At 45.9% G+C, this 21,713-nt stretch overlaps 1 protein-coding gene across 1 annotated transcript in view; it reads left to right on the top strand.

Annotated features, from left to right (window-relative positions):
• Positions 1–5,570: 5,570 nt before the first annotated feature.
• Positions 5,571–21,713, top strand: part of CSRNP2 (cysteine and serine rich nuclear protein 2) — a 66,415-nt gene continuing 50,272 nt past the window's right edge. The window contains exon 1 of the mRNA XM_088465939.1: positions 5,571–5,842. The gene's annotated coding sequence lies outside the window, so the exon portion shown is untranslated. The remainder of the gene's footprint in view (positions 5,843–21,713) is intronic.

Raw genomic sequence — 21,713 nt, 5'->3', positions numbered from 1 at the left:
CACAGGAACTGAAAAACACGCAAAGTAAATAGTGCAGCAAAATGGTGAAACTGCAGTGATGGAGCAATAAGTAATACTTAGGCAATAGGAATGATGGGCCCTGTAGTGCAGTGGATGACTTACATCAGAAGTTCATCTGGAATATAACAAAATCCACAGGCACAGCGGGGATCTGGCAGGAGTCCAAGAAAATACCTGAAAGCAACGTTGCACAGACACTGAGACACAGTTAGTAACAGGCTTTATACTAGAGGTCTGTCCATAGGAAGTTTAAGAACATGTGAGCCAAATGGAATCAGGTTTGAAATAATGAGCAATCTAGAAATCCCACAACCTGACAACACCTGGGAAACAGATCATCACTTTAACACTCTATCCCCTGAATGAGAAGCATGCCAGCAAGCAGGATAGCTCCTCCAACAACCACAATGGAACTTTGGCAAAAGTAGTCTCTCTTTATGTACTGAAACAATCGCAGTCCTGACAAGAGGCCTGGAGTGAAATTGAGCATATTCTACCATGATGAAGGTGGACACCATGGATCCTAGAGCCTGCATCGCTGAGTGTACTGACACTGACTGTGGAGGCATCTGCGTATCTGTAGTTGTCATGCTGAAATCTTGTCTGAAGTTAGAAAAATTCTCTGCAGTTGAGAATCCAGGAGGGCCCCAGATGAATCATCCTCGTCGAGGGACTCAGGGAAGACTTCTTCCAATTGATCAACCACCGATGCGCCTGTAGAAAGGCAATTGTCAGTTTCAGGTGGTAGCAAAGCACTTTTTAGAGATATTGCCAACAGGTGGAGGTTGTCCAGGTATGGTAGTAAGCGAACACCCTGATTCCACAAATGGGCCACCATGATGGCCATAATTTTGGTAAACACCCTTGGAGCAGTGGATAGGCCAAAGGGGGGTAGCGCCCTGAACTGAAAATGCTGCTGCAGTATAGCAAACCAGAGAAAACGCTGATGAGAAGGCGTTATAGGGACATGTAGGTATGCGTACTGAATATCCAGTGATACCATAAAATCCCCAGGTTCCATCGCCAGCATGATGGAGCGTAAGGTTTCCATCCTGTACCAGAAAGAGAGTAGAAAAGCAATCATTCCATCGCTGGGCTAGTGGAACTGGCACAATTACCCCTGCTGCAGCAAGGACTGTATAGCTTTCTGGATCTGTTAGGGCTTTTTCTTTTCTGAAGAAGGGCCTGTGCAGAAAAACTGGTGAGGAGGTCTTCGAAGGAATGAGAGGGTGTATCTGTGAGAGACCACTTCTCTTACCCAAACGTCCTTGGTGGTTTGACACCAGCACTGGGCGAACTGAAGAAGTCTGCCTCCCACTCTGGGGTCCGGGCTCGTCCTGTCAGGCTGAGGATCTATCCTCTGGCTTGGAGGCTGGACGTCTTGTGCTCCAGGACTTTTTCTGAGGTTTGGCAGCCTTCTTGGCAGTGGACTGTCTTGGAAAAGACTTCCCTTTAAAATTACCTTGGGGACGAGAGGACCTAAAGGAGGAGGTTCGAGACCTTGAAGGAGCAGATGCGGAAGGCAGAAATGCAGATACTGATTTTGCTAACGTGTCCACAATCTTGTGCAGGTCTGGACCAAACAAAATCTCCCCATTATAGAGTAAGGCCTCTCTTAGAATCGGCGTCCGCACTCCAAGAGCTCAGCCACAGGGAATGGCGAGCAGACGCGGTCGAGACCCTGGAGGTCAGTAGACTAGTATCTAGAGCGGCCTCACCGATATTTGCAGCCGCATCCCTGATGTGGCCGACCAGCGATACCTGATTCTCCGGAGCGTCCGAGGGGAAGGAATTCTCAAGTGCATCAGCCCAACACTCTATGGCCTTAGATACCCAGGAGATAGCCATGGACGGGTGGGCAACAGCTCCTGAAAGAGAGTATTTTGTACCGTGGGAATCCACTGCAGGGAATGTTTCCAACTTTTTAAAATGAGCCTCAGGAAATGGGTAACATAAGGCCAAAAGTTTTTGAGGTTGAAACCTCTTAGCTGGCGATTGTAAGGCAGCAGCCATGTGGGTCCACTAGCTGATCTGACAGAGGGAACACTGCCAAAGTCACCTTTGTTTAAATAGAGGGTGTTTGGATTTAGGGGCTGGCTCGTCATCCTTTATAACCAATATGGATCTGACCGCACGCACCAAGGCAGAGATATTAATCCAAGACTTAGTCTCCTCCTCTTGCAAAAGGAGAATTTGGGTTATGGTGCATACACACGGTCAGATTTTCCTTCAGATTTGTACAATAACTATTTTAAATATCGTTCAATCATTCATATCTAAAAGAAAATCTGACGTGTCCCTGCAAAGATGAACGATGCGCGTTCCCGTTTGTCAGATAACGATATCTGACATCTGATGTGTTTGCAGTCAGATTTGGACGATTTTCATTCATTTTAATACTGTCAAAAATCGTTTGTAGTTCATGAAATCGTTGGTAAAATCGTTCATAGGTCATCGTTCGTCTGACAGATCTGACCGTGTGTATGCACCATAAGAGGTGTCAGCTACTTCTCCATCATCAGATGACATCTCAGGTCTCTCATTCTGCAACATGGTCTGAATGGCTGTAGAGGAAGCTGCCAGACTCTGCATGGACGTAGAGAAAACATCCATCCATGGTTGAGGTATACCCTGTGGTAATCCCGGTGTGTTAATGACAGCCTGTTGTGACACAGGAGGGGTCTGCATAATGAGCGGTAGTCCCTGTGACGGATTTACAAGCTGCTGTGGTAGCCCCATAGGAGAAAAAGCAGACGGTCCCACTAAGCGTCTATTGCAGGCCAGCATCTGTGAAAAGAGAGCCTAAGGGTTTGCGCTACCCGGTGGGTTATAACACCTAACACATAACCCATCCCGAATCAAATCCTCCTCACTGAAAACTGAATTACATATTCTGCATTGCAAAATAGGTGCAGAAATGTGTTCATTACCCTTGTCGGACATCTTTGCAGGGTAAAACACACAATATGGCACTGGGTACAATGCAACCACGAGTATGTACAAATACGAGCAAGGAAGCAATATACTGGTCCTGTCTTATGCTTGGGCAGGCTGCAGGGACCTGCTGCCTAAATATGGCACAGTGCAGCACGCAACAGTATGTGCTCAACCTTACACATATTGTTTATATGATATATGAACCACCCTAACAACACCTGTATTTAGGGCATGAAATAGAAAAAGGATATAGCCATATGCTGACAGTAGAGAAAAGAGACACAGACAGCGCTAGCACAAGTCACATACCTTGTCTGGTAGGAAATAGTGCTACATACTGTATGCTGACCCTGGGAAAAGGTATGTAGGAGGGACCGGACCATACGTTGTCCTGGGAGAGCTGGTACTGCACAATGAAGAAAATGGCTGCCGCCGACCTCAGAGAGGGCTTGGCCAGAGGAGGAGAGCAGCTCAGAAAAGCCAGACCTCAGAAGAAGGCGTCCTGAGCTGAGGAGCCGCTTAAACAGGGAAGCTGTCTCCCCTGGCCGATTATTGACCCCTGGGACACTGGTTTCCAGCACCAAAATGTCCCTGGTAGTTTAGTAGATCACGATGGCTGGTGCCTGTCCACACTCAGCATCTCCGATCTGTCCCCTCAGAACGGAGGTATCAACTGACATAACACGCGGGTCACCGCAAGTGGTGACCCGCCTTACCTGTCCCCTAAAGTCCGGTTGCAGTCTGGGTCCTCTCCGGGAGCCCTGGCTAGCGTTGACCCCCAGGATGCCTGCCGAGATCCCCAGATCGGTACTGGCATCGTGGCCCGGAGGGGTGACGGAGCGACAGCGCAGACGTCCCTCGTACAGTCTGCTACTGCACGCTCAAGATTAAGTAAAATTAAACTAGAATAATAAGCTTAAGGGCTGCCTAAGCAGCCCCCAGCGTAAAAGGTGACCCAACACTGGCAGGGCACCAACGAAACTGAGGTGCCTCTGGCTCGGGGAAAAGGGAGAGTGGACCCAGTGCATCCTGGGAGCTGAAAGTTTTAACTATGTGGTGCCTGGATTCAGTTCCATCAACTACACTCTCAAGGTCTCCATGTGGAGCCTATGGACCCTGAAGAAGAAAGCTCATATGGCCATATTCAATTAGAGGCGAAAAGCCTCTTTTCCCTGTTTTATTGAGAAAATTTTGCCTAAAAAAAATTCGCCAAATTCAATTCCAGGACAATTTCGCCTAAGTGGAAACAATTCTCCAAAAAAGATTCTCCAATCAATAGCTGGTGGAAATGCTAAATCTTTATTTTTGGGTGCAAACATGGGGAAACGACTCGGAACCCTTAGGAGAGCCCCCAAAAGGACAAATCTGCAAAAAAAATAGAAACAAAAACCTAAGAACACCCCAAAAAAGACGTCATTTTTGGGGTGAAAATTTAAAAAGTGGGGGGATAAACAAAAAGTAGCGAAATAGACTTCTTGGGGGTCCCCAAGTATGGGTCAGGTGTTTTGGGAGATTGCAGGTGCATGTAGCAGGTGGATTTTTCACATTTTTTAAAAGTTCACTTTAGAGACATAAATATATGCTAGCACCCATTTTCAAGTACCCCAAATTTGACAGGACTACTTATTTTCACCAAAAAATACTGTTTTATGCCATTCTTCACTACTTTTACAAAGACGCTAATAGCAAGCAATTTACACAACTTAAGTACCCAAAATAGTGTTATCAGGGCTATTAGTACACACATATATTGATTCCCTATGTTAATGTATCTTTTTCTGGGGTACAGACTGATTTCCCCAATTCTTTCAGTACTTTTTGCCTGTTCCGCATTCGCCTGTTTTGCAATTGAATTAGGCGAAAAGCGGGGACGCGCATGGAATAAATTCGCCTCTGAGACAGGTGAATGAAGCGAAAGGTCAGACAGGCGAAAACTTCGCCTCTAATTGAATTCTCCTCATACTGTATAAATGCTGTATAAATGCTACCTCGAAGCTGATTGGTTGCTATTGGCAACTATTCCAGTTGTCCACTTTTACACACTTTAGGTGTAATACATTTCCTACAGTACCTCATACACATCCGACTGTTCCAGAGCTTTTCCCCCACATGATAGTCTATGCCCAGCAGTGTTGCCAAGCATGCCCTGGTGCTCACCAGTGTTTCTCACATGCCCATGTTTTATCAAACACTTCACACCAGTTTCTCATCCATGCCCCCTCCCCCTGCTGCTCTCACCCATGTCCTCTCCTGCACACACAGATTAGTGGCCACGTTACACCTGATTCCCTGCAATCAGAGCTGCCAGCTATACAGGAGGTGCAGAGAACACGTACAGCACTCAGCAGCAGCCAGACCTGCACTGTGCACCGTGTGACTGCAGCAGTCACCTGACCGGTGATGTCAGGAGGCAGGCTTTAGCGAAGGGGAACTAGCCCCTGCCCCTTTGCTTTGTGACAGAGCTGAGCCGCTGAGCTGCAGTGCTGCTCCCACAGAACAATCAGCCCTCACAGTGCCTGAGAGCGACGGGGACATGAGATTCCGGCAATCTGCAGCTCCCTCTGCTCTGACATCCTGCCTGCAGCTCCCTCTGTCCCATCCGTGTCACTGACTGCCCAGCCTCGCCTCCCAATGCACCAGCCATCCGCCTCACAGGCAGCAGCAGCCCCATTACCTATCTGCTCTCAAGGCTCTGCGCTCCCCCACACACTCCGCTCAGCCCGGACCGTCACCCACAGCAGCTGAAACATCCCCACCACCACCACCACCAGCTCTGCTCCCTCCTCCTCTGCCAGGGCTCTCCCTTCTGAAAGGAGAAAAACCAGATCACCGGGCAGATTGGGGATTACCGGACAGCACCGTACGAGAGAGCTCGCCTTACATAGTACGTATTGTGCATGGAGAGTGCTGCTCCCCCGGTGTGAGAGCTCCCGGGGAGAGGGGACTGTGAATGCCCGCTCTGGAATGCTGTCTCCCTCCTTCCGTCTCATCCCCCTTCTCCTTTCACGTATTGTACCTGGCATCACTGTATACGCGGATGGCAATGTGTGATATGTGTGTGTATATTATACGGAGGAGGTGGTCAGTGATTTAGAAGAGGACAGCTCGGGTTTTCCCTCTGCCCTTTAATCATGCAGCTCTCCTACTTCCTCTGTAATGGGCACATGCTGTGCTGCTGCTCGGTGACTTTGGGACATTTAAATGTTGTAATTCAGAGTTTAATGCTGCTCCTATGTGTCTAGAGAGCTCAGGGGCAGCCTTGGTTACTGGTGAGATGAACTGTACAAGGGGTTTGGAATAAGCTGTAAGCTGCTGCAGAACTTCTTCAGTGGCCCTGCTATTTTAGATGAATGGGGTGGGAATGGATCACATTAAAGGCTCTGCAGTGCCCATCTCTTACACATCATGGTGTGCCAAGTAATCAGAATGGCATTAGCCTGAGGAGTTGCTGCTACCATCTTTCCTCTGATTTAAGTATAGGTTCCACCCCCTACCTTTTTTATTATTGTTCAGTGTAAAGAGCTACATTACAGGCTGCGACCTGAGAATGTGTAACCACATTTCAGGATTATGTCTAGCACTGTGTGTGACCTGGATCACTAGGGGTAATGTTTAATTGTTGAACTGTCAGTGACGTACAGGATGTTGGGGGAGGGGGTGGCACTGAAGCTTCCTAGAAATGTCTAAAACTCCTTTATATTGTTGACACACCTAATGACTTAATGTATCTGCTCCTCATATAATTACCTGCTAAATGGTAGTGAGACAAATCCATTCTCGTTTTATGACACTTCAAGGAGCCTTGTAGCTTTATGTGAATATGACTTGAGTAGGCGATCCATACATATGGTTGAGCTATTATTTTCCTTGGGTATGAAAGTGTGCGGGTAGCTATCTCTTTTATCCACAAGGCCACAGTACAAATAAGCATTCGACATGGCGTGCAGTCTGTATTTTAATTTTAACCTTTGTGCTGTGCAGTATTGAATTTCTTCATGTGTTTGACAATGAGCTTTCACCATCCATTTCTGCTTGCTCTGGTGTAAGAATTCTGTTCATGTGTAAGGTGTGGTTTTGGGTCGAAATCTATATATGTATTTTTTATGTTAGAAAAAAAATCTATTTAAACCATTTCTATTGCGCATATAAACCTTTTTTGTAGCCCATAATTGGGAAATACTCCAATGAAAATATCTTTTCTTGTCCCCGAACATTGACTGTTATTTGAAGGATTTTTGCTTTGTAAGGGCAGGAGGCCTAGTATATCTGTTGCAAAATGGTTTCATTCGTGGCCCACACATAAAGCATTTAAAGAAAAAATAAATAAATAATTCTCTCTGTATCTGAATCTAGTTTCTGGACTGAACCTTGTTATAATCTTATTTCACTGTTAGTGTTACAGCACTTTTAGTCTATTTAAATCGCCTCTCCTTGTCCCCTTCAGTATTCATTGCAGCAATTGTTACCAGTGTATGCATGACCAGTGGCCCTTATAAAATGTGGCCTTAAATCATATTACTGTGGAATTTACGATATTTCTGGGATGCTTGCCAAGGCTTAAATCTATAGGATGTGAGAGGACATTTTCATTCATTGTCACTATGTAAAATGACTTGCAACACACAGCATATGTATTGTGCTAGAAGTCCTTCATTTTCTTCTCTGTACTTTTACATGCATATGGTTTAAGAGCAAATGGCTATTTTGCTTCTTTGCTCTGTCGTTATATTGTTTAATATACTATAACTATATAGTACACATTTTTAGGGTGGGGCAGAGGGGGGTATGGGCTATGTATGACCACTCTGCGCCTTTCCGAAAACAGCATAACTCTGCGGCCTGTGTGCTCCCTCCTCAATTCCGCAACAGCTTTACACTCCTGCTCATACCCCCCCCCCCCACTACTCCATAAACGCATAATGGCGCCCAGGCCTGTATGCCCAGCTACCCCCAAAGGCAAAAGCCACAGGCTTGTGTGCCATCAGAATTTACCTCACCCATATGCACCTGTCAGGAATCATTTTGAAATGGCTTCTGGCGTTAGTGCTTCAAGTTGGTGTTCATCATTGTTAACCGGCTATACCATAGTCTCTCACTCCTCAGAACTTGGAGTGCAGCTCTGACTGTGCTAATAGCATGTATCTCTGAATTCGCACGCACAGCACAGTCATTCAGAGCCCACCTCCAGCGCAGAAGAGGAAAGCGGGCAGAGTCGTGTTTTTTTTTTTTTTTATTATATAAATCCATTCAAAATCTTACAAAATGTAAGATCCAGGCCAAGGGTAGTGTGTAACTGGAGAGGGATGAAGAACATGGAAATAAATATATGTATATAAATTGGAAAATCAGTGTGAAGAAATCCCTAGTACACACAAACTACATTATTATTAATAATATCATTTATATGGCGCCACAAGTGTTCCGCAGCGCCTTACAAAGTATAGAGTCATTCATTATGGGAGAGGCCCAACTGCACTCAATGTGCAGTAGATTCTTCCTCTGAGCCCAGCGCCCCCTCACAATCTCCATCTATAGTTTTCACATGTCATTCTTTCTATAGGTTGTTTGTCAGATTGATATTACTGTACCCGCCAATGCACTACCGATATATAGTGTTCGCTGGTAGAACGATACATCGACAAGTATGTACCCAGCTGGGTAGCTTAATATTGCCCAGACTCCTTCCTTGGTCCATTGCCCATGGTTCTAGTGTGGGCATAACTTTAAGTAAGGAATATAAAAGAATTACATTTTGCTTTTCATTAACCGAAGGTCGTCAACTTCAATGTGCACTTACATAATTGACAGCTCCGTCCTCAGCCAACAGGATTTTGTAGCAGGGATTTAATAAGTGAATATGAGAGGGGGGGGGAGATGGGTTTCTTGTGAAGTGCCACCAGGAGACTCAACTATAGCCCAATATTCCTAATCAAAATCTCAGTTATTCCTCAAAGTTATTTTACATATCTCTAATCACAATAAATATGCTTCATTGAACTGATTTTCAAAAAACCCTTGAAGTACTAAGGGGAGGAGATTTCATGAATTATTTTTTTTCTGTTGCTATTTGAGGTGCTAATTCCCCACTCACCATCATTTTACTAAGTATAATGTGTAATAATATGCTTTATTTATAAAAAATAAAATATAGAGCAAATAATTATCTGTTGTGCAATCTGTGTATATAATAAGCAGATCTTACCCTACTCCACTGTCTGATGCACTGAGCATGTGTTAATATACTGAACATTGCAGCAAAAAGTGGGTATGAGCACTCTGCTGACTTCCTGCGGGAGGGAGATCGTCGCTGGAGGGCTAAGTAATAATGAATACCAGCGGCATAATCATTAGTATCACCACTCTACTTATCTAAATATGCTGCTGGTATTCAGATTTTTTGATAAATTGGGCCCTGTGTACTGTGCCTATGAACCAGTCAGATGTGAAGAGTGTTACTATATCTAGTGTTCATTCTAACACCCTTCACTTGTCACAACCTGTGCAATTTCCTTTTTCCTGCCTGGGGTGTCTTCCTGCTGTGGCGCTTCTAGCACACTCTGGTCTGTATCTCAGCAGTTTGTTGCATCATTTGAGTGTGCTAGAAGCACCAGAGTGACACTCCAGGCAGGAAAGAGCAACTGCACAGGTTGTGACAGGTGCAGGGTGCTAGAATGAACACTAAAATTATCCACAATCATGCTGAATCCCGCAGTCTGCATCTGTTTGTAACAATTTGAAGTGGAAGGTTTTTACTATGCAGTATGTAACCTTTGAATCAAATGAAGACCCCGCATCCTTTGAAATTACTGTAAGTGTAAAATCCAATGGTTGTGAAGCTCTCATCTTGTAAACGATAGGAACCAAAGCTAATGATGGCTCCAGAGCTTTAAATTAGTTTTTTGTTTTTACTTTATTTGAGGTTTACTAAATACTGTCCTTTCCCAAAACCAGCACCTTAGTACCCCCTATTATTTGCTGTATTTAATAGGGTCCCAGCACTCGCATTTAAGGGGTCCCCACACCTTCCACACTACACTCTTTATAGCAGGCAATGTCACCACACAGCAGCTCTAGGTGAGAGCCTTAAAGCCATTGCGTTGGATGACCATGTTACAGAGAGAGCTAAGCTGCACGGCAGATGATTGGTAGAGGTGCCTGCACTGAGTTCTAGAGCACTTCAGTGCCTTTGGAAAGCCAGACAGCACCATTATCCCCCAGCTTTCTACTCTGCTCCCTGCCTCACTGGCACTTATACTTTATAGTATGGCTCCTCTCACATGCTGTACCCCACCATGCCATGGAGCCTCCACACAGCCTTGTGGTTGGTGCCGGTAGTAACGGGCAGTTGTGCTTCCTCTCTGGCTTTGTATCCTGGGTGGCAGAATCTGTTGCTCTGCCCTCAGTATGATCCTCCTATAGTGAATGATTGGGCTCTCAAAGTGCTATTAATGGTAGTGGGGGATTGCGTAACCATATTAGAGTGAAAAACCCCTTACAATGAGCATCTGGTTTCCACACAGGGACAGAACGAGTCAAATGGTTTCTGGAATGTTTGTTTTTATTAGGGGATTTGTCACTACCGAGACACATCTTTTTAAGACTATATAACATTAATGATATATATAACCAGTATCTACTATATATTATCTTCAGAAAGCCATATACCAATGCCTATCTTTCATTTTGCCTGAAATACAGTGCTGGACATGATCACTGATTTCCTAATGTGTGTGGAGCGCATTGCTCTGTGAGCAGATATGCTGCGTATCCTATAGCAACCAGTGACATCCAAACTGTCATTTTTCCTTTGCATTTTTTAGAATATGAAAACAATATCTGGGTAATGTGGATTAAGCAGTTTTGGACACAGAGGGCGATTCAAATGTATTAGCTCATCCAATCGACCGTCACTTTAGACAGACGGAATTCAATTGTTTGTTCCGGCGCTGTGCGCCTATTGCTTCTCCCGCATGTCGCTCCCAAACAGACCAGGTTGATGGGTCTATGTACTAAGCCAGTGTTGGCTAACCTTGACACTCTAGCTGTTATGGAACTACATAACCCAGCATGCACTGCTACAGTTTTGCTATTAGGGCATGCTAAAACTGTGGCAGGGCATGCTGGGATATATAGTTCCACAACAGCTGGAGTGTCAAGGTTAGCCAACACTGTACTAAGCAGTGTTAGGAGACAGAGTGAAAAGTGATAAGGTGCCAGCCAATCAGCTCCCAACTGTCATTTTTCAAACACAGCATGTGAGATGGCAGTTAGGAGCTGATTAGCTGGCACCTTATCACTTTTCACTCTGTCTCCTAACACTGCTTAGTAAATAGACCCCCATGTCTGCTATGCTGCCGGGAGTCATTTCCCAGCAGTGTCGCGTACATGATGTAGTATGTCACTTAAAGCGGCTAAATGCATCTAAATTATTGGGCATGACAAGGAACATGTGCAAAAAGCGGTACTTTTCGGCAGGAGGCAAACCGAAAAAGAATGGGTGCCCGAGGTATTTGCGCCAAATGGAGCAAAAACAATTGATTCTCCACACCCCCCCCCATGGCACCATGTGAAAAATAAGCGCCAATAATCCGTTTTCCTAACTGAAATTAAGTATAGGTAAAATGCATGCGGGTTTGAGGTTCACCTTACATTAATATTTACAGCTATTTGGTGACTTAAATTTATTTGCGATTATCTCAACATCTAGGCCACAGGTTCTCAAACTCTGTCCTCAGGACCCCACTGTGCATGTTTTCCAGGTCTCCTTACAGAATCACAAGTGAAATAATTAACTTTACCAGTGGAACTTTTTAACATGTACTGAATACACCTGCACATGCTGGGTGACCTGGAAAATGTGAACTGTGTGGGGTCCTGAGGACCAAGTTTGAGAACCTCTGATCTAGGGGTGTAGTTGTGTCTAATATAACTTGCTCTCCATCTTTCTGCAGATGTCTATGATTGCATCTTCTGTATGACTCGGGAAATGCAAAACGCTGATTATGTGGGCAGAGTATAGGATTCGTGAGACAGGCGCAGACAGAACATACTGTACAGGGACTGCTTTTTCTTAAGGATGTGTGTGTGTGTGTGTGTGTGTGTGTTCAGTATATTTGTAATAGCAGAGTCCTAGGGAATTTCAGGGTTGTGGCTCCTCTGAGTCCTTGACACCTACACGTTTGCAGTCATCTAATGACTGATGCTCATGTATATGATCGTTTTAAGTCATTCTTTTTATATGTGTGTATATATCTATTAGAGAAGAAAGGCGGCACTCAGTAGACTTGATGATGACAATAAAACCGTCCTTTAATGATCCAACGTTGGATCTTTAAAGGACGGTTTTATTGTCATCATCAAGTCTACTGAGTGCCGCCTTTCTTCTCTATTGTATTTGGAGTGTCACATACGCTCCTGGATGGCACCTTAGCAAGTATAATATGATCCATGCGGTGAGAGCCGGGCTTTCTCTGGTGATATAAATATTTATGCAATGGGTTACAGGGCCGTAACTATGGGTGTGCCAGGATGCAATGTGTCTCATGTGGGCCCATCTCTAGCCCCGGTGGCACCTGTATTTGACTTGCATGGTGTGTATAAAGGGATGCTGAAGAGCTGCCTGACGCTCAGCTTCCTGATCCTCGCCCCCTCTTTGTGACATCACAGGTGCAACTGGGACGGCCCAGGGTGCATTAGTTCTGCTACCGCACTGGTAATATGGATGATGGGCAAGCACAGTTATATAAAACTTCCATTTAGTATTAATGAGCCAAATTCAATTCAATGCAATGTTGAATAGCCGTGGGAGGGAGCTACTGCAGCTATTCAATTCAACGCGCTGTTAGCGTTGTCGGGAATCGGTTAAGTCTGCGAATGCCGGTTATCACGACTTAACCTGGTTGTTAAGGCACGGTAACCAGCATTTTCTGTCTAAAGTGCCGGGCACGCGGCTCTTAGCGCCGCGCTAAGCTGGCAAACAGCTGCGCGCCCGACACGTTTGTCGGATTTCTCCTCGCATCCCTAGGGGGGGATACAAAGTGTTACTATGAAGAGGCTGCGGGTTTTTACACACCCAAGGTCTGTTGTGCTTTGTATACAGACTCGGTTGCACACCGATATATCAATTATAGCAGTGCAGTCTTATTGCTTTATCAATAGATCAACTGTTTATTAATAAAGCAATAATAATTTGATAAATATTAATAAAACTGGATAGTGGTAAACAAAGGATGGCCAGGAATCAGTCCAGCCCTTCAATGTAGCACTAAACACCAACAAACGTTCATTGCAGATGGAGACCCCTCCACCCTGGGTGCATTTATTAACTCAAACTAAGGTATCCAACTCCGCCTTCTAACATGACTAACCCACCAGGTAGGTTGGTGTTACTGCCCCCTTTAGATTGTGGAAGCCCGTAGATCCAGTCAACAAAGTGAGTGCTCCCCAAAGAACAACAAACTTCCACGTGGTTTAAACCACATCAGTCTTAAGAGTTTTCAGATTTTGAAAATGTAATAAATTTTATCTGCATATCGCAAAACAGCCTATTAGTAAAGATGCAATAAACAAATGTTTTTAATGAAAGTTCAACATGAGTGGGTTTAATTTTTTATTTAAATATGGAGCTGATGGTGAGTATATCAAGGCAGTCTAAGGTCCCCTGTACTTGCTCCTCACTGTGTCTGCATTATACAGGTGTTCCTTATACAGGTCTTCCAAAATACAGAATTTTTTGAGCATGACTCAGATAGTGACACCTTTGCTTACTGATGGATCAATGTACACAAACTTTGTTTAAAGCACAAAATTATCTTCTGACTGTGTGTATATGACACATAAATTAATTTCATGTATGTACGCAAACTTTGCACAAAATTATATAACAATATTGTATAAAATAACTTTCAGGCTATGTGTATATGAAACATGCATTCTGTGTTTAGACTAGGGTCCCATTCGCAAAATATCTTTATATGGTAATTATGATTATTATTTATATTTGCTATGCACATATTCCAAAGTACAGAAAAATCCGATATCCAAAATACCTCTGGCCCTAAGCATTTTGGATATGGGAGACTCAACCTCTATCTGTTTTGCCTACACACTTAAACGGTACCCCAAACCTTGAATAAGCTACAAAACTCTGCCATGGTACATTGGGAACATCATATGTTGTAAAATAAACACTGTACTACGTTATCGAATAAGTAAAAATAATTAAAAATCAACGGTTAACTAATTACAGTTCTTCAAAGTTGAGATCCATTTTCTCAAAATTGACTCTCATGGACTTGGTTCCCTCACTCTGAGCCCTGAATATGTAAAAGGTGACAGAACTTGAGCTGTTTCAAATAGTATTAACATGATCGTACACAGCCTGCGGCACAAGGCTGCATGCAGCCCTTTCCCTCATATGTGGCCCTCTGGTGGGAGCCCAAGATAGGGCCAGCACCTTGGTGGTGGTGGTGGTGGTTTTAGTTATTTTCTATTCCTATTTAAATTACCTGATAGCAACAAATGTCTGGTTTGTGCTGCATTTAGATATTTTTTTGTGGTAATTTGGTCTCATTGCCATAGTGAGAGCCAGACTGGGACTTTAAAGCAAACATTTGCATGCAAAGCACACAAGCTCACATTTATTATTTACATGTCTTAAGCAAAACAAAAATAAATTTTCCTAATGTTAATGTCACGGAGAGCACAATCCTTCTCTAAGAGCCTCAGGCTTGTATTTCTTTGATGTCACCACGACTGACCCTAAAGTAGTGGGAGCCACATGGAGAGTACAGTGGCTGTGCAGGGGGATGTATGGGGTAGTGCTAGTGTTCCTGCAGAGTGGAGGAAATTTGGTCAAAAAGGGAATTTGATGGTACATGGGATGGCCACACTCCTGGTGCCGGCACATACAGCATTGCACACACTTCTGTGTCCATAGGGACCTTTGAAGAATGCTGCAAGGCCTTTTCCACTTTTGTATGTATTTATTTTTAAGCAAGTACGTTTTTATTACGGCCCCTTTAATCAGTGCAATCTCCCAATGCGGCCCCCGGACTTGAAAAGGTTGTGCACCCTTGTACTAACATTTGCTGTGTAGCAGCTTGCAAGTTATTCTATGTTTCAGACATTTCATCTTAGAGCGGCCGGTTACCGTACCAACTTCTGTAAACTTTTGATTAGCTTCTGTAATGTTACAATTATACCACTTTTACACCAAAGTCCCGTATCTGACCCGGGATATGGACACTTTTCCAACTCGGGACTGACCCCTTTTACACCGCAGCACCGGGTCGGCACCATTCACACTGTAGCTGGGTCTGCAGTGACCCAGCTCTTCCTGCGCAGGTAAGCATCAGTTCTTCCTAGCGTCCCTCTCAAAGGCTGGGAGGGCTGGTGGGGAGCGCTGCTCCGTGCTGGTTGGGCTGGCCCTGGTTGCAGTGGACGCTTGGAGATGACCCCTGCAAGCGCCACTGAAGCCGGCCAATCGGGCAGCATGCGGCACGTTCCGGGTCATCGTTACCTGGTTTGCGCCATGTACACTGCAGGGTGACATGAGAAAGACTTGTGGCTAACCCTGCAAGCTTACCAGAGTTGGATCTCCTGGACCATTTACACTGACAAAAATCCCGGGCTGATGCGCTTCCGCATGCATCAGCCTGGGATTTTCAAGTCTGTGTAAAAGGGTTATTAGTCATGTGTGAAAGAACGTAAACCCTCTATCAAATCTGTGTCTCTATAATCCAGGGGTTCCCAACCACGGTCCTCAAGGCACACTAACAGTCCAGGTTTTAGGCATAGCCATACTTGAGCACAGGTGACTTTATTAGTACCACAGTTATATTGATTTAACCTTCTGTGCACAAGCCTGGTTATCACTAAAACCAGGACTGTTAGTGTGCCTTGAGGACCGAGGTTGGGAATCACTGCTATAATCGCTGCAATTGTCTTTTCTCCTTACCAGCAATCTGATTGCTGAAGACCTATTTGTCAAAGGCCCTGGTCTTGTACATTATATAGGTTGTAGCACTTCCTGTTGATCAGAAAATTAAGTGTTCTAGATTAGCTGAACTTGAATAAATTGTCTTTTTTTCCTATGGTAAAGATTAACTTATTTTTTTTTTTTTTACTGTCTTTCTGCTGCCGTTTTATAAAATATAAAATGTTATGTAACAATTTTTATTATTAATCAATTTATAGGACTTTGTGAGGACTGATTTATTTATTAGTATGGAGTTGGGCCACCACCTGCCTGTAATACAGCTTGTATCTTTCTTGGAATAGACTCAAATAAGCTTTGAATAGTATCTGGTGGAATGTTGTACCACTCGCCATGTGTAATATCTTCTACTCGCCATGTGTAATATCTTCTAATTGCTTGAGCGAAGATGGAGGGATTCTGCTTCTCACTCTGTTCTCTAAGATTGACCCCATTGCTTTGATGGTACTGACGTCTGATGATTGTGTCGGCCAGGGAAGATGCTGACGTTTCTTTATCTATCTGAAACAAGCCTGCACACTTCTGGCTGCCTGAATGAGGGGCATTTGTCCTCTTTATTTATGTAATAATTATTGTGAAACAACTTCTGGCCCAGGAGATTCATCTGGTTGCTTAAAATATCCATGTAGACACTGCCAGTAATCCAGCCTTTGGGAATACCAAGATATTGCTCACCAAACCATCACAATTATATCTCCATTTTTCACAATGGGAATCGAGCATTCAGGATTCTAGGCTTCTTTTGGTGTTCTCCACACACAAACCCAATGTGATGTAGGTTATAGCATCGGACCTGATCATCAGACCATATTATGTGTTTCCAAACATTATAATACGTCCATCTTTTATAATCCTGACACCTTTTAGCAGCATTGTCCCTAATCAACGTTTTGGCCATTTCAGCTCTACCATGGATGTTGTATTGGTGAAGCTCTCGTCAGAGTGTTTTTGTGGAAAAGGGTCTTCAAGAAGAATATAGAGTTCTGCTTTCATGTTTGAATATAGAGTTCTTTAATGCACAATCATTTTCACTGCTTGGCTCTCTTTGTAATTTTTTTAAGTTTTTGGTTTGCATTCGCTATTCATTTTAGCTGTCTATGCTCTGTGTATGCCGTCATAGCCTATGGCTCTCGTTACACCAACTGAAGAATCTGTTATGTCACAGATGTTCCTGCTAACCATGTACCCAGAGTCTGCTCTCTCTAAAACGAAAATGAAGACTCTGTATGAGTGACATTATGTCACTCATTCAATTTATTTATTTTTTTCTAAATACCCCCTAATATTCTGGCACCCTAGGCAACCGCCTGCACTGTATGCATCCTTTACTTACATATCGCTACCAATCTATATAGTAGAAATAGTATTTCCTGTCCAGGAGAGCTTATATCTCAAATGTTAAATTGATAGAATATTCAGACACTCTAGGTGGAATGAATGGTAGCATTTTATAGTTGTGCTTCTTTCTGGGGATAAGCCTACAGCCCAAACTGGAAGCAGGTAATGGAATTTGAGCACATGGTAGCAGCAGTACTAGATTAGAAAGCGAAAGACATTCTGTTAAGAAAATAACAAAAAAATTAAATACCAGCCACCAGGGGCGGATTGGGAATTTAAAATGGCCCTGGAAAATCCACCTAAGTGGCCCTATGTGCATGCGCCGAAAAAGGGGGCGTGGTTTTGTGACAAGGGGTGTGGCTTTGTGTTTGCGAGCCATTCTTCCCCCGTTTTGTCATGCTGGGGGCATGCCCACTGCACTGGGAGCTGATGGGCATGCCCCCAGTCCCCCTCTCCAGTGAAAAAATAGACCACGCATGTGAATGAGCATTTTCTTACCTGTATGATTTCTCTGCAATGGGGAACCTCTGAAAAAATTGATCCTTTCTGGACAGGCAGCATCTTAAGTCGGTATTCACTATTCATGCAGGAGATCACATGGTCTGGAAGCCGCCTGTTTATGTAGGAATAAAGCCAATGTCATCAACCTGTAGTGGCTATAAAGTCAATGTTGAATTAAGGAAGAGGCGGGTACCATGAGATGCTGGAGGTCTGGAAGGTGAGTATGGAGAGAGATGGGGAGAAAAGAAAGAGACAAGGGGTGGGGTGTATTAGCATTGCATCTGCGATGCGGCACATCCCGTACATACCTTGGTTGATTGCCGCAGTATGTACCTAGAGTATCGCAAAGGACAGCTCTCCTGATAAGAGCTGTCCTTTGAGATGGTTCCGGACAAAGGGACTTCCGGGTTTAACACCCAGAATTCCCTCTGCCTTCCTTCTGCGCATGTGCGGAAGGACGCGGACTGTGGGGGGTGATGGGAGGGATCAGATTGGATCCCTCCCAAGGTGAAACATCTCGATAAGAAGCCCCTAGGCTTCTATTGGGTAACGCCGCCTGAAGATGGCGTTACCCATCGGGACAAAGCTTTAGAATGCACCGCATTCCTATGCTTTGTACATATGGGGAATGCGGTAAAACTCCCGAAAACCGCATTTTCTGGGGTTTTACCAGATTTCCCCTTATAGTACATCAGTGTAGAGCAGTGTGAGAGAGAGAGAGACAGGGAGCAGTGTGTGTGTGTGAGAGAGAGAGACAGGGAGCAGTGTGTGTGTGTGAGAGAGAGAGACAGGGAGCAGTGTGTGTGTGAGAGAGAGAGACAGGGAGCAGTGTGTGTGTGAGAGAGAGAGACAGGGAGCAGTGTGTGAGAGAGAGAGAGACAGGGAGCAGTGTGTGAGAGAGAGAGAGACAGGGAGCAGTGTGTGAGAGAGAGAGAGACAGGGAGCAGTGTGTGAGAGAGAGAGAGACAGGGAGCAGTGTGTGAGAGAGAGAGAGACAGGGAGCAGTGTGTGAGAGAGAGAGAGACAGGGAGCAGTGTGTGAGAGAGAGAGAGAGACAGGGAGCAGTGTGTGAGAGAGAGAGAGAGACAGGGAGCAGTGTGTGAGAGAGAGAGAGAGACAGGGAGCAGTGTGTGAGAGAGAGAGAGAGACAGGGAGCAGTGTGTGAGAGAGAGAGAGAGACAGGGAGCAGTGTGTGAGAGAGAGAGAGAGACAGGGAGCAGTGTGTGAGAGAGAGAGAGAGACAGGGAGCAGTGTGTGAGAGAGAGAGAGAGACAGGGAGCAGTGTGTGTGAGAGAGAGAGAGACAGGGAGCAGTGTGTGTGTGTGAGAGAGAGAGAGACAGGGAGCAGTGTGTGTGTGAGAGAGAGAGAGAGACAGGGAGCAGTGTGTGTGTGAGAGAGAGAGACAGGGAGCAGTGTGTGTGTGAGAGAGAGAGACAGGGAGCAGTGTGTGAGAGAGAGAGACAGGGAGCAGTGTGTGAGAGAGAGAGACAGGGAGCAGTGTGTGAGAGAGAGAGACAGGGAGCAGTGTGTGAGAGAGAGAGAGAGAGACAGGGAGCAGTGTGTGTGTGAGAGAGAGAGACAGGGAGCAGTGTGTGAGAGAGAGAGAGAGACAGGGAGCAGTGTGTGAGAGAGAGAGAGAGACAGGGAGCAGTGTGAGAGAGAGAGAGAGAGAGAGACAGGGAGCAGTGTGTGTGAGAGAGAGAGAGAGAGAGAGACAGGGAGCAGTGTGTGTGTGAGAGAGAGAGAGAGACAGGGAGCAGTGTGTGAGAGAGAGAGAGAGACAGGGAGCAGTGTGTGAGAGAGAGAGAGAGACAGGGAGCAGTGTGTGAGAGAGAGAGAGAGACAGGGAGCAGTGTGTGAGAGAGAGAGAGAGACGGAGCAGTGTGTGAGAGAGAGAGAGAGACGGAGCAGTGTGTGAGAGAGAGAGAGAGAGAGACAGGGAGCAGTGTGAGAGAGAGAGAGAGAGAGAGACAGGGAGCAGTGTGAGAGAGAGAGAGAGACAGGGAGCAGTGTGTGTGAGAGAGAGAGAGAGAGAGTCAGGGAGCAGTGTGTGAGAGAGAGAGAGAGAGACAGGGAGCAGTGTGTGAGAGAGAGAGACAGGGAGCAGTGTGTGTGAGAGAGAGAGAGAGAGATAGGGAGCAGTGTGTGAGAGAGAGAGAGAGAGAGAGAGAGAGAGAGACAGGGAGCAGTGTGTGAGAGAGAGAGACAGGGAGCAGTGTGTGAGAGAGAGAGAGACAGGGAGCAGTGTGAGAGAGAGAGAGAGAGACAGGGAGCAGTGTGTGAGAGAGAGAGAGAGACAGGGAGCAGTGTGTGTGTGTGAGAGAGAGAGAGACAGGGAGCAGTGTGTGAGAGAGAGAGAGAGACAGGGAGCAGTGTGTGAGAGAGAGAGAGAGACAGGGAGCAGTGTGTGAGAGAGAGAGAGACAGGGAGCAGTGTGTGTGAGAGAGAGAGAGAGACAGGGAGCAGTGTGTGTGAGAGAGAGAGAGACAGGGAGCAGTGTGAGAGAGAGAGAGTCAGGGAGCAGTGTGTGAGAGAGAGAGACAGGGAGCAGTGTGTGAGAGAGAGAGAGAGAGAGAGACAGGGAGCAGTGTGTGAGAGAGAGAGAGAGAGACAGGGAGCAGTGTGTGAGAGAGAGAGAGAGAGAGAGAGAGAGAGAGAGACAGGGAGCAGTGTGTGAGAGAGAGAGAGAGAGACAGGGAGCAGTGTGTGAGAGAGAGAGAGAGACAGGGAGCAGTGTGTGAGAGAGAGAGAGAGACAGGGAGCAGTGTGTGAGAGAGAGAGAGAGACAGGGAGCAGTGTGTGAGAGAGAGAGAGAGACAGGGAGCAGTGTGTGAGAGAGAGAGAGAGACAGGGAGCAGTGTGTGTGTGAGAGAGAGAGAGAGAGAGAGAGAGAGACAGGGAGCAGTGTGTGTGAGAGAGAGAGAGACAGGGAGCAGTGTGTGTGAGAGAGAGAGAGACAGGGAGCAGTGTGTGTGAGAGAGAGAGAGACAGGGAGCAGTGTGTGTGAGAGAGAGAGAGACAGGGAGCAGTGTGTGTGAGAGAGAGAGAGACAGGGAGCAGTGTGTGTGAGAGAGAGAGAGACAGGGAGCAGTGTGAGAGAGAGAGAGACAGGGAGCAGTGTGAGAGAGAGAGAGACAGGGAGCAGTGTGAGAGAGAGAGAGACAGGGAGCAGTGTGAGAGAGAGAGAGACAGGGAGCAGTGTGAGAGAGACAGGGAGACAGGGAGCAGTGTGAGAGAGAGAGAGTCAGGGAGCAGTGTGTGTGAGAGAGAGAGAGAGAGAGACAGGGAACAGTGAGAGAGAGAGAGACAGGGAGCAGTGTGTGAGAGAGACAGGGAGCAGTGTGTGTGTGTGTGTGAGAGACAGGGAGCAGTGTGTGTGTGTGAGAGAGAGAGAGAGACAGGGAGCAGTGTGTGTGAGAGAGACAGGGAGCAGTGTGTGAGAGGGAATGCTGTGAGTGACTCACCCAGTCACTGATCCTGTTGTGATTGGTAACAGCACAGCAGGCCAGGTTCCTCCCATCTCTTCGGGTGTTCGCCGCCTTCTGGCTGGTCACTGGATTGTGACGTCAAAGCCCCGGCATCAAGCAGAGAGGAGGAGGTAAGGGAGGGAGAGAGGCGGGGCGGGGGCCAACCTAACCCTCCTTCTGTACTCTGGCCGGACCGCCTCCCCCTGCTCTGTTATGGCCAGCCCCGCGGCTGCCGGTGTACCCGGAAGTGCCAATCAGGGCCGGTGAAAAAAGGGTAATGTCTGAATCCCCTTCACGGAGAGGACCATGACATCATCAGCCAGTGTTCAGCGTCATTCCCTACCATCCAAGTGGGCATAGAGGGGGACGTGGCGAGCGCACAGCGAACTTGTTTAAGTGGGGACAAAGCACTTATTTAGCTGTCTGTCATGGGCAGGAACTGCACTTCCGC

This window comes from Taudactylus pleione, unplaced genomic scaffold (assembly GCF_031769625.1).
Source record: "Taudactylus pleione unplaced genomic scaffold, aTauple2 ptg000065l, whole genome shotgun sequence".
Lineage (NCBI taxonomy): Eukaryota > Metazoa > Chordata > Amphibia > Anura > Myobatrachidae > Taudactylus > Taudactylus pleione.
Note: the sequence above shows the minus strand (reverse complement) of the source record. Positions and strands in the feature narration are given on the sequence as shown.